At 35.4% G+C, this 13,661-nt stretch overlaps 1 protein-coding gene and 1 non-coding gene across 23 annotated transcripts in view; one reads left to right on the top strand and one right to left on the bottom strand.

Moving 5' to 3' along the window:
• RALYL (RALY RNA binding protein like) overlaps positions 1 to 13,661 on the bottom strand; it is a 765,327-nt gene that overhangs the window by 1,596 nt on the left and 750,070 nt on the right. The window lies entirely within an intron of this gene.
• Positions 1,044 to 1,146, top strand: LOC118148718 (small nucleolar RNA U13). The gene has a single exon (XR_004735634.2). It is a non-coding gene; the product is annotated as a small nucleolar RNA U13 (small nucleolar RNA).

The following is a 13,661-nucleotide window of genomic DNA, read 5'->3' on the forward strand; positions in this document are numbered from 1 at the left end:
CCTTAGGGATCTAGAACTAGAAATACCATTTGACCCAGCAATCCCATTACTGGGTATATACTCAAAGGATTAGAAATCATTCTATTATAAAGACACATACACATATATGTTTATTGTGGTGCTGTTCACAATAGCGAAGACTTGGGACCAACCCAAATGCCATCAGTGATAGAATGGATAAAGAAAAAGTGGCACAATACCATGGAATACTATGCAGCCATAAAAAGGGATGAATTCATGTCCTTTGCAGGGACATGGATAAAGCTGAAAACTATCATTCTCAGCAAACTGACACAAGAACAGAAAACCAACATCGCATGTTCTCACTCATAAGTGGGTGTTCAACAGTGAGAACACATGAACACAGAGTGGGGAACATCACACATCAGGGACTGTTGGTGGCTGGGGGGCTAGGGGAGGTATAGCAGGGAGTTGAGGGATAGGGGAGGGATAGCATTAGAAGTACCTAATGTAGATGACAGGGTGATAGATGCAGCAAACCACCATGGCACATGTATACGTATGTAACAAACCTGCACGTTCTGCACATGTACCCCAGAACTTTAATACTAAAAAGAGACCAAATTCAATTGGTTGAAGAAGTGGTTGAAATTAAACATGAAGATAAAATAATGCAAGAGTCCATCAGTGAAGAAAATCATTTATTTATCTTAGAATCCTACCAAGTTCCAGGGCTTTATATTTAGATAAAAAATATTAGATCTACTGTTATCCCATCAACTTCAAAGGTCTTAGAAAGTCTGTATATGCCTTAAGAGTCAAAGACATGCAAATCAAGGTATCAGTTTCGATGGGACATGTTGTTGTTCTGTAAGTAGCTGGAGAATTAGGTAACTTGACTTTATTAAAACTTTGAAGTCCCTGATACGATGTTTTATATATTTATGTATATATATACAGTTATATATATATATAAATATATATATATATATTTATCACCCAGTGTGTGATGCTCCCCTCCCTGTGTCCATGTATTCTCATTGTTCAACACTAGCCTATGAGTGAGAACACGTGGTGTTTTCATGTTCTTGTGTCAGTTTGCTGAGAATGATGTTTGAGTTTTCATACTTGTGTGAGATGTGCCTTCCTCAAACCTTGTTATGATGACACATTACCTGTCTAACATGAAAAAAAAATTAATAAACTTAACTAAAAATAACATACCCACTTAATAGCCTTTTCTATAGTCAAACACATTTAAAAACTTATATCCCTAGGAAGGAAACTTTGATGAATAAGACACAAGTATATTTTGACACTGTATTTTTATATATTCTCTTTCTCTCTCTCTGTTTCTCTCCCTCATTGCCTTTTTCCTTTTCTCTTCCCTCTGTTTTCCCTTACCCAATTTATACTCGACACTGATCACATATATGTGAATTTTGAACAATGAAAGCTTTATTCAAAAGTGTTTCTCATGCAGTTCCAGGTTGTGTTTATGTACATAGGAAGAGTCAATTTGGTATTTAAGGCACAAAGGTTTGAACTTACTGTACAATGTAAGTAGGCTACTTTTTGTGTGGTGTAAAGGAAGTTTTGTATATGACCTGCATGCACATATTAACAATGATCAATTATCAATATGAGAATGAATAACTTAACAAAATCAAAGTAACCTATAGATGAACACTGAAATATGAAAATAAGATATTGCAATGTTTGAATTTTGATAGTTATTACTTAGGTGCAAGAAGGAAATAAGGCTACTTATATGATGGCAATCGCACTCTTTCCTCTAAGGCCTCCATTGATGGCTTTCTTATTATAAATGGAAAATGCTAAAAATACTGCAGCAGCTGTGTATGTAAAGCTTACTAATCATGGCGTTTCTCCAGGTTAAGTCATGGTAGATGACATGAGTCTAGTATATTCTTACACCATCCTGCATGTCTCAAAAGAGGCTGTTTAGCAACTATCCACTTTAAGATGAAAAAAAAACCTGAATTTTTTTTGTGCATAGTTTATTATCCTAGTATAATTTTATCATACACCTTCCTTTGCTTTTTGATTGTAAATAATTACATAAAAATAATTATTGGGAGAAGAAAGGTAGGTTTGAAACTAATGTATTGAAATCTTCCTTTTTGCCAGAAAGCTTCAAAGCATTTTAATAAAACAAAAGCCTCATTAACTTTGTATTGTGAAGTAGGCGTTATTAAACATATCGTTACAAGTTATGAATATATTTCTCCTTATTTAAAAGCAATGGCAAATCATTCACAAAGCTTTCCATAGAACCTCTAGTCTAAGAAAAGGCTTGCTGTTGGCTGTAAAGCCTGGGAGAAAGAGGACAAACTATGACATTCATACTGCTTTTTTCTCAAGAAACATAGTCACTTATGAAGCTGATTGGCTTAGTATAATGTAAAACTAATTGTGCTCTCCTTCTCTGAATAGTGGGTAATTTATCTAGTGGCTGTTTGGGAGCTTGGAAGCTTTTAAAACAAATTCTCCTGATGATGAATGCTTTTTAAACTCTCAATCTCTCCCATTTCTGAAAAAAACAACAAGAGAGAGCTGCTCGGACGGGACTGGATTATATTGAGCCAAGCAATTACTTCTACTTGACACAGATGAAATGGATAGTATTAATTTATATGGAAGACAAATTTAATTTTAAACTTTATGCATTCATATATTGAAAATAAAATAGTGCCACAATACATAGAAAGAATCCACCTTATTTACAGCTCTGCCCAGAAAATCATACTTTTAAATAAGCCTCATGACTTCTTTAGTAGCAGAAATGTTTGTTATTTTTGTTCTAATTCAGATTTATAACTAATAAGAAATTAGAGAAATTTAGATAATCTCTATTTTTAGAGACCATATATAAATGAAAAAAAGGTGAAAGAAACTGTAGGTAAGACAGGTCATACAACATTTTATAGAAAAGCAAAGTCTTATGAACAGGAATTATCTATACTTGTTGCCACTATGGATCATGTTTCTTGAGTAATTGTCCAGCCATTCACTTTTTACAATGTGAATATATTTGGCTTTTACAAATCCCTCATTATAAATGAGATACAATTCAATTCAAATTTTTAAGTAACACAGCTAATTCCTAGCACCTACTGTTCATCATAAGTTAAAGCTTGCCTTCTGTTAATAAATCTTTAGGAACCAAAGTATATTACACTTTTAGGCTAAAATAATCATCACAAAACTGTAATGGAATGAAAACCAAAATGGGTGGTAACTTACTGGAATAACTACCAATGGAGGAAACTGTTTCATTAAATAGTTCTTGGAGGCTGAATAATCTCTATTCCTGAGTTGATGGCCATTTGGGGTGTAGGAGGGTGAGTCAGAAAACACAGGGGAGAATCATCTGCAATTTCAACTTTAATATCAAGGCCTAGATGAGTAACATCTAATATGTAATTGCACAACAGGGTGACTGTAGCCAATAATAATTTACCTGCAAATTTTAAATAATTAAAAGAGTGTAATTGTTTTTAACACAAAGGATAAATGCTTGGGGTGATGGATACCCTATTTACCATAATGTGATTATTACACATTACATACCTGTATCAAAACATACCATATATGTCATAATATATACACCTATACATGTACCCACTAAAATTTAAAAAATAATTAAGACTTAGATAATCATGGCAGAGACTATGCAATGTCACTTAAGAGAGGTAGAAGGTTTCCAGGTTTTGATAGTTGATTAGTACCTAACTGAAGCTTATTAAGTCAGCCAAAAAAAGAATGGGTTCATCTGAAAGTGACTTGTTTGGCACTGAAAGTACAGAAAAGCAAGAAAGTTTTGTAGGGCCACTTGATTTTGCCCATTCACGAACTGTCCACAGAAGAAGGTGTCCAAGTCCTGGTAGTGAACCTAGCCTGTGATGACAGAGACATTCCTATTGCAGAAATGGCACATCAGCACTCTCAGAACAGTCAGTCCCAAAGGTCACTCTGTTCTGTTTCCACAGCTACTTGTCAGTATTATTTCTTTCTCTGGCACTTCTGGGAAGTAACTCATCTTACGAATGCACCATAGAGTTCTGACATTTTCTTCAGGACAAAGAACAGTGCTGATTACCACTTGCTAGAAAACTGGGTTTGCCAAACGCAAGGCCCCTGTTCTGTGATGTACTGCTCTGTGCTCACAGCCTCCGCTGGGCCCTCTATCTCAATCTTGGGTCTTAAGGATCAGGGAACCAGTGCGACTATCCTAACATGCCTACTGCTTTTGTCATGTAGCAAAGTCTGTTGTCTCAGGAGTCTCCCGTTTTCTGTCAGCATCCCTGGGACTCTACCTGATTAACTTATTAGCTTGGATAGTTATTTTTTGGGACCCCATTTGCTTGTAGAAAGCAAAGTTCTTCTGCTTTAGTTCTCCTGAATACTGCTAAGCTTATTTAAATTAGGTTAACCCTTGACATTGTCTATAGTGATTCCTGGTAAGTTGTGACTCCACTGACAAACTGTCTTCTGAACATGCTCACTGCTTTTTTTCCTGTCTCCATTCTACCTTTTCTTTCCTTATTTTCCTGTCCCTTCTAACTGTTCAGTTTTATGACTCAAACCCATTGTTCTGCTCAATAATTCTCATGTCTTTTATCCAATTTTCCGTCTGGCTCACAACAGTAATGAAATAAATACAATTGGCCGGGCATAGTGGCTCACGCCTGTAATCCAAGCACTTTGGAGGCGAAGGCGGGTGGATCACCTGAGGTCGGGAGTTCAAGACCAGCCTGACCAACATGGTGAAACCCCGTCTAAAAAAAAAAATACCAATCAAGAAACAACAGGGTCTTTTTTTCTTTTTTTTAATCATAGTGCATCACAAATACCCAAATCAGTGGGTTTTGTTATTTCATAAAGAAATGAAAGATAAAAAGGCTAGGAAAATCATCCATTTTCTATAGTATCATAGAATTTGTTACTGTATTTTCATTTGATTTCTGTTATAAACCTGTGAAGCAGGTTCTTGGGCAAGAATCATCCTCTGATTATTAGTTCTTGGATCAGAAATTGAACGTTTTGCCTCCCAGCCTAGACTTGAGCTTTCTCTCATATTCCTTTCTGACCAATTGTGGGAATAAGCGTTGTAGTGAGGCAGTCTGGGCACACCACTAATTATAGCATGGATGATCTTTACCAGAATGTGAAAATACATACCTTCATAATAAGTAGGAGATAAGGGATGGAATTAGTGGGAACATATTAGGATTTTCCCATGAACTTCTACCTGCTTTTCCCTCATTTGTAGTAGTTCTACCTAAATTGTTTTTTTTTTTTTTTTTTTTAAACGTTAGGTTCTTGGGTACACGTGCAGGTCATGCAGGGTTGTTGCATAGGTGCATACTATATCTGGCATTTCTTCCCATGTTATCCCTCCTCACCCTTCCCACCCCCCGCTCTCTCTCCCCTATCCCTCCCCAACTGCCCCCAGTGTGTGATGCTCCTCTTGCTGAGTCCGTGTATTCTCATAGTTCAATACCTGCCTGTGAGTGAGAACATGCAGTGTTTGGTTTTCTGTTCTTGTGTCAGTTTGCTGAGAATGATAGTTTCCAGATTCATCCAAGTCCCTACAAAGGACACAAACTCATCATTTTTTATGGCTGCTTCGTATTCCATGGTGTATGTGCCACATTTTTTAAAGTTCTGTTTTGAACTAATTAAAATTTATTTTAATTAAGAACTTACTTTAGGCATTTGTTTAAAAACTGCTATGTGGTGAAACTACTTTGATTAAGTAAAAAGAACAACTAACTATATGGTAAAATTATTGAATGTGGGTTACATAATTTTATTTAGAATGTATAAAAATTTCATATTCAAAAAATTTAATTACATCACTTGGATGTTCTGTTACACATACATTAACATTTCACTTATTTTATTCCAAACTGTACTCTGATACTTTCTGAAGAAAATGATGATTGTATTTTGAGTGTTTTGGGACCACTGACAATCATATTTAACTAGTTGAATTGATAAATTATAGTAGTTTGAATAGGCACATAATTCACATTTGATCAGGCATCGATTTTTTATTTTTCTTACTAATTATATAGTGTCTAAAAACCATTATTTACTTCCAATGCTGGAAATGGTAGTGATAATTTTAGGATAGTACTTTAAATGGCCTAAGTTAATTCCAGTGCATAAAGCCAAGTGCTGATTATGGTAAAATTATTATGAACTTTGAAATTTCACACATTTGATTGCTTTCTGCAGTTCCTTATGGGATTAATTTTGGTACCATAAGTAGAATTTTTTTTTTTTTTGACATGAAGTCTCACTCAGACTAGAGTGCAGAGGTGCAATCTTGGCTCACTACAACCTCTGTCTTTCAGGTTCAAGCAATTCTGCCTCAGCCTCCTGAGTAGCTAGGACTATAGGTGCGTGCCACCATACTCGGCTAATTTTTGTATTTTTATTAGAGGCAGGGTTTCATCATATTGGCCAGGCTGATCTTGATCTCCTGACCTCCTGATTCTCCTGCCTCAGCCTCCCGAAGTGCTGGGATTACAGGTGTAAGCCACCGCGCCTGACAGAAATATTTTAAAAACCATTTTATATCCAACAGAAAAATGTGATTTGGAATTGATTGCTTTACAGATACAATTTTAAAAGCTCTCTGAAAATGTATAGTCAATTCATAACTTTTAAAATTGCATAAAATTAATCTGACAGTAAATGAAATAACATGGTGAAAAAATACACTATTGGCCTATAAATAAACACTAAAAAATCAGTATATTTGGGAAACATAGTTAATTATTAAAAAAAAACCACTTAACTCTTAAAGCTTTGTAATATTACCAAAACACTTTTAACACTCAAATTATGCTGGATATAATAGAATAATGGATAATTAGAAATTCAGAGTCTTGTAGTACCTTCTATTATCATATTTATAAAGGAATTTCCAGAATTATAACAGATGTAGAAGGAATTGGAAATTGGGTTGAATCTGTCTTATGAATGATCATGACATATCCTCTGCAGGTAACTTTCTGAAATAGATTTTGGATACCAACTCACTTATCTATGTTTTCCTTTATTCATTATATGAGAATATAGAATTTAGAAAATCAGTTATATGATTATCATAGTATAGATCAAGATAAACAAAACCTTGGAGCATATTTATTCAATAAATTGTTGAAATAATTCAGTAAAAGTTGAGTTCTCACCTAGATTTCTGTGAACAAATCTGTTCCCAAATTAGAAAACAAACTTTATTGGAAGAGCTTTTTCCTTTATGATCATATTCTTCTAATAAGCCGTACTTTGTGGACCTGAACACAATGCTCTAACATCATCTGTTCATTGGGATTTGACCTGGGTAATCCACAAGACCCATGATCACTAGACTGTACTTTGATAAAGAGGAAAGGCACTGTGTTTGCCTTGCTTTCTGTTGTATCATCTATACCTGGCATTACTTGCTGAGCAAACAATGTATGGTGTTGCTTAGCATATCCATAATATATCCTGGGTCTACACTGTACCTATAAAACTAAGTTATTTATACTGTATTTCACAAATACGAGAATCCTGAGACACAATGAAAGTCACTTGACCAGGGTCTTACTGAAGGTGATAAGATAAATCCAGGACAGAATCACATTTTTCTGTACTTACCTGAGGGTCATATTAAATAAATACGTGATTTGAAATAAACATGACAGAATATTGATGCCCTTTGCGTGAAGGCTGGCAATGACATGCTCCCAACAAACCTTCCTCTAAAAACATGGGTCCTTGGTGGGAGTTACTTTTGGCTTGATGTTGGGCACTGGGAACTGTATTTTGATTAGCAGAGTTTTGGCAAATGCCTGTTAGGAAGCCAACAAGGGCAAGCATCTATAGCACTGTTTGGAGATCCTCTTCTGTTAACAATATCGGCAAGTGAATAAGCACAGTAAATTACCTTCTGGGTCACAAAGAAGAATTGCAACTATTTACTTGCATATGTGCACAAAACTTTAATAAACTTTAAATAAACATTATTGACCTTTTTAAGGGGGTGATGAACACACTTTTTTTGGAATTGGATTTCTGTTTTTTCTTCTACGTAGTAAGAAATCTATATTTTTGGTCTTAGTGTCTGGATCCTAACACAATGCTCCTAAGTCCCTTATAATTTGTTAAGTGATAAGTGTAATAGGAGCATCTTTCATTATAATATTCGGTTTTTGTACAGAGCTTCTGGAACCCTTGTAATTTCTTAAGTGATGGCAGTGTCTTTTGTTGTTCATAACGAGCCTTTTGATCTCACTTGAGTTTATGATGATGAGGTGACTTAGGGTAAGGCCCCTAGATAGTCTCAAGATGGGGTTGGTTACCAGAAACACTGAGTGATTAGAGGGTTTGAACTTTTAGCCCCACACACTGACCCTGAGGAAAGTGAGGGGTGCTGAAGCTTAAGTGCCATAAAAACTCTTGAACATGAAATTTGATGAGCTTCTCACTTGGTGAAAATATCTACATGCCAGGAGGAGGGTGCACACCAACTTCACTGAGACAGAAGCTCCTGTGTTCAAAACCCTTCCAGACCTCACCTTGTTTATCTGGCTGTTCATCTGTATTGTTTATAATGTTTTTTAATGTAATAAACTAGTAAATATAAGTCAAGTGTTTCCCTGAGTTCTGTGAGCCATCCTAGCAAACCATTAAACAGGAGGAGGGGATACCTGGGAACCTTGATTTACAGGCAGTAGGTCAGAGCACAGGTAAAAAGCTGGGACTTGCATTGGTATATGAAATGGGGGAGCAGGAAAGATAGCCTTGTGGGACCACGTCCTTAACCTGTGGATTCAGATGCTATCTCCAGATAGTTACTGTGAACTGAATTAACTATCAAACATTCAGTTGGTATCCACCGGAGAATAGCTTGCTGTATGGGGAAACCCCTCTGCCAACACATTTGTCATAGAAGTGTTCTGTGTGGTGAGAATATAATAGAACAAATCAGTGTATTTTTCATCAGATCTTCTTACAAAACTATTAATAGCTGCATACCAATAAAGTATTAATAATAGCTAATAGTCATTGAATATTTTAATGTGATTGACTCATGGATTGAACCTGTTTGTCTTATCAAAAGAAATAACCAGCCTTATTACTTTATATAGAAAAAATACCATATCTTGCAAAGGAATAAAAAATTAAGGATATCTGAACCTTTCAAAAGCATGTTCTAATCAATGGATAGTTGCTAGTAGAACTTTCTGTTGGGGAGAGAAGGGAATTAAGCCTCAGACTTCCAATTCTGCCATCTGCTGATGTTATCCTTTTTGGATAAACTTTTTCAATCTAATATATCAGTACTTTCAGAGATACTCTTTTAAGTTGATAGAAACAACTCAAAGAAAAATCTATTTGTTGCTTACTATTAGTACATAATGGAGATCAAACATGCCCTTGAATATCAGAAAATGAAATTTATCTTAAATTTTGAAATCATTCAAAATTCTGGGTAAAGTTTTAGAATAATTGGGTCTTGTCTCACAGTTATTAATTTTTATATAAATATAAAATTTCAAGTGATTTAAGTCTATTAGTAATACTACCTTTCCTATAGCAAAGGTTAAGAATGATTTTGAAAAACAGATGATATTTTATATTTTACAGGAACAAAGATTGATTCTCTGGCACACAGGTGAGTTTCAGAGGACTGAGATGCAATCAAAATACTGAGGTAAGAAGCTATGCACGTGATTGGATCAAGAACATTTTCAGGCTATTTTTAGATGTAATTAATTTTTATGTAGAATTCATATTTCTTATATATATTTTTACTTCATAAACTTCTAAATCCTTGACATCATCATTGATGGTAAGAGATTTTTTGTTTTGAGATTCGAAAGCTGTTTCATTTAGATGTCATAACATGATAACTATCAGCATAATTCGGAGAGGTTTATTGACTGTCTGTGTTTTAGGTACCCCTGTTGAAAACAGATCGCTTATTTTAAGCTTTTAACATCTTACAGCCCAAGGCTTTGACAGCATCACTAACAGAGTAGAAGTAGATCTTTCTCTGACATCTTTTTATTTCCAGTTTTTATTTGGAAAATAATTTCTCATTTTTCTACTGTCGCAGTACAAATAGAACTATGCCATATTCAGAATTTGCATATGGAACTTCATATACCATCTTGATTCATGTTTGATTGTAATAGCAAGTGTCATGAAAAATGTTTTTCTCTTGATCCAAGGCATTGTGTAGGTGTGCTAAAGGGGCATGTCATGACTTGCATATCCTGGGTGCCTTTCTACTCTGACACAGCCTCTTGCTCTGTGCCTTTTTTTCTGTATATCATTCTGTTATACAGAATGACCATGTGTCAAGCCTCCTTTTAAGTACTTTAAATATTTTGTTCCATTTAATATTCATACTAGCAACACAAGGGAAGTGCCATTATTATACTCATAGATTAAAAAACTGAGGCACAGAGAGGTAAGTCATTTGCTCAAGTCACACAAGTCTTCATATTTGGCTGTAACTAATCCAGTGGCTTGTTCACACAGCCTTTATTTCTTACCATCGTGGGTCGTACACTCCCTCCTATTTAGAGCAATTTAGATCATGTCTAAGCTCTCAACATCATTGTTTCCCAAATAGTAATACCATTATATTTAGCAGCTAATGCTCAACTACTTCTGTGTTATATGAAGAGAATGTTTATGCAAAATTATTTGAATATATTTCAGGATTTTTGTGCAATTTCTTCCTATTCCCTTTGGACAAAATTTGTGTTTTGTATTAATAGGCATTTGTATTAATAGGTATCAGGAATGTTGAGACCTTACCTCCTTTGAAAGCCAATAGTAGGGTAGTAAAGAGGTATTTATTAAACTACCTCAGGAACATTTGGGCACTAGCCTGGCAGCTTCTCTATGGACAATCAGCTTGCTCTATAGAAACAAATGTGTATAAAATATTTATGACTTTAAGTGTTCTTTTCATTGTGTGTGTCATAAATTGTCCTTGTTAAAAATGAGGACATCTGGGAGGCAGTATCCTATTTTGATGGAAATCATTTGGCATATCACAGACAGAGCCCAGGTGAGGGCATCCTGTTGTCAGCAGTGGCTAGTGACCCAGCGGGCCATCCACCTGCTGAGGTCCTCAGGGATTTGGATTACATGGCATGAAAATGTTGTCTCACTTTTAACAATTCTGAGATGTCAAACTCTGTAAAATTTGAAGTACTTTTCCAACGTGAACTAACAAGTCAGTCTGCGTGTGGAGTTTATTCCAACTTCAAGTAGAAAATTGTGCAAACAAAAAAAAGTGCTGGATGGTGACATCAGTCAGAATATCATTCAGAGGTATCATCTTGTCAGGTATGAAGTGCAGATCAGCAGGATTGAGTTCTGTATTTCCTGGGAGTTTGGGGATGGTGGAGTGGTGGTGCACGAACTGCTAGTACTGCGCAAGATATTGTTACATGGAAGATTCGTTAAAAACATTGACTCATAGTGAAAGTATACCTGCACTCTCATATTTACTGTGGCATTATCCACCATAGTCAAGCTGTAGCATCCACCTGAGTGTCTAACAACAGATGAATGGATAAAGAAAATGTGGCATGTATACACAATGGAATACTATTCAGCCTTAAGAAAAGAAGGAAAGACTGGCTTTTATAACACCATGGATAAACTTGGAGGACATTATGTTAAATGAAATAAATCAGGCACAGAAAGACAAGTACTGCATGTTCTCACTTATATGTGGAATCTAAAGCAGTAGTAGGAAGCAGAGAGTAGAATGGTGGCCAGAAGCTGGGAGGTAAGGAAAATGTGGAGATACTAGTCAAAGAGTACAAGGTTTCAGTTAGAGAAGAGTAAATTTTTTGAGATCTATTGCACAGCATGGTGACTACAGTTACAGTGCAGTGTATATTTCAAAATTGTTAAGATAGTAAATTTCAAATGTTCTCATCACAAAGTTGATAAGTACTTGAGATGATGAATATATTAATTAGCTTGATTTAATCATTTTACATATGTATACATACAGCATAACATCATTTTGTACCCCTTAAATATATGCAATTATAATTTGTCAGTATACAATAAACTATAAACATGGATTCATGTAGTGAGAGCACTGCTTTTCTAGTTCTTTGGATTGCATTAATGAGAAAGTTTATGTTTGTGTCAGCCTTAACATTTCTCTAATACTGTCTATTCTTTTTAATGGGAGAGAGAATGAGAGAGAAACAGAGAGAGGAGAGGAAAGCAGAGGAGGAGATCAGGAACACAGGATTTTTTGGCCATACGCAAATACCAAGCCAATTTTATTTTAAGTTTTGTGTTTTCATTATATTTATTTTAAATATGTCTCCTACTTCTGAAAAGAGAAACTTGGTTTTTCATTTATTAGCATGAACTGAAGTTTAAGATACATTTATTTTAAGTAAATAATGAGGTAAGGCAATTCAATAAAAAACTAAGTAAAAAATAGTACCAATCAATCATACATAGATTTGGCACAAACCAAAAGGGCTCGTGAAACCAAAAGTGTTTGTTAATGAAATCTGTGAAACCCTAATCCAGTGAAAATATCTAAGGGTGCTGGAATCTTACAGATTCTGACTGAAGGTTGATTCTGACCCGTATGAGCAGTGTGACCTTGGGAAAGCCACTTAACCTTTCTAAAATCAGTTATTTGTAAAATAGCTACTCCAAGAAGTTACTTTAGGCAATAATGAAATGACATATAAAAAACTCGGCATCGTTCCTGGAAGGAGTGAAATGGAAAGAGTATTGTTTTCTTTGCCTATTTCTCCTGTTTCTTCTTGACTTAGAATAAAATAAAAATCCTCTCAGTTTCTCACTGTTTCTGTGTGTGAACATTATATCTTATTTTCTCAGATTTCTGCCTTTTTAAAGATAAGTTGTTGTCCACATTTGTGAAACAACTAAGGCCCAAAATGATTCCCGAACTTGTGCAATTCCCACAGCTTTAAATGGCAGGGTAGGTGTTATTTCCAGTAGGCCACAGGCTAGGAAGGTTTACTTTTAGGAAACATTACTTAATATTATTAAAATGTATTCCTAAAAACCTGGCAAGAAAGAAAATATCAAATATGCATAAGGTTTCCGGGATACTTATCCGGTTCCAGTTGAAAAGAATTCTTTTCAGGTTTCTGAAGGCCTGAACTTTCATTTCATCTCAGGCTATCCGGGAGCAGGCTACCCTAGAGCTTGTGATTTTCCACATTCAAAGACATTCTAAAGACAGGGAAGGTTTAGAAGGGAAGATCCTTAGGCAGGGCAAGGCTGATAGTGCAGTGTGGTTGTGCTGGTGAGAGAGTTAATGAGTGGAGAACCAGCTGGGCACAGTCCTGGCTGGTGACAAAGATGCACCCTGCAAGGGGCTGAGCTTGACAATGCCTCTTTGCAACTTGAATGCTACCTGGATAAAAGCTTTGTGCTATTCCATGAAAAATTTTTTTAAATAAATTAACTTCGAGAATATAAGGCAAGAACTGTAAAAGGTCAGCACCATTTAGGTAATAAATCTCTTTTCTACTGTGGTTTTGTCTGGTGAGCTACGAAAAAAACTGGGGAAGAAAAGTGCCCCCCTTTCTTCTCTTTCAATTTCTGGTTTAATGAAATGTGTTCATACCTGTTCCTATTTCTTT

This window comes from Callithrix jacchus, chromosome 16, assembly GCF_049354715.1.
Source record: "Callithrix jacchus isolate 240 chromosome 16, calJac240_pri, whole genome shotgun sequence".
Classification (NCBI taxonomy): domain Eukaryota; kingdom Metazoa; phylum Chordata; class Mammalia; order Primates; family Cebidae; genus Callithrix; species Callithrix jacchus.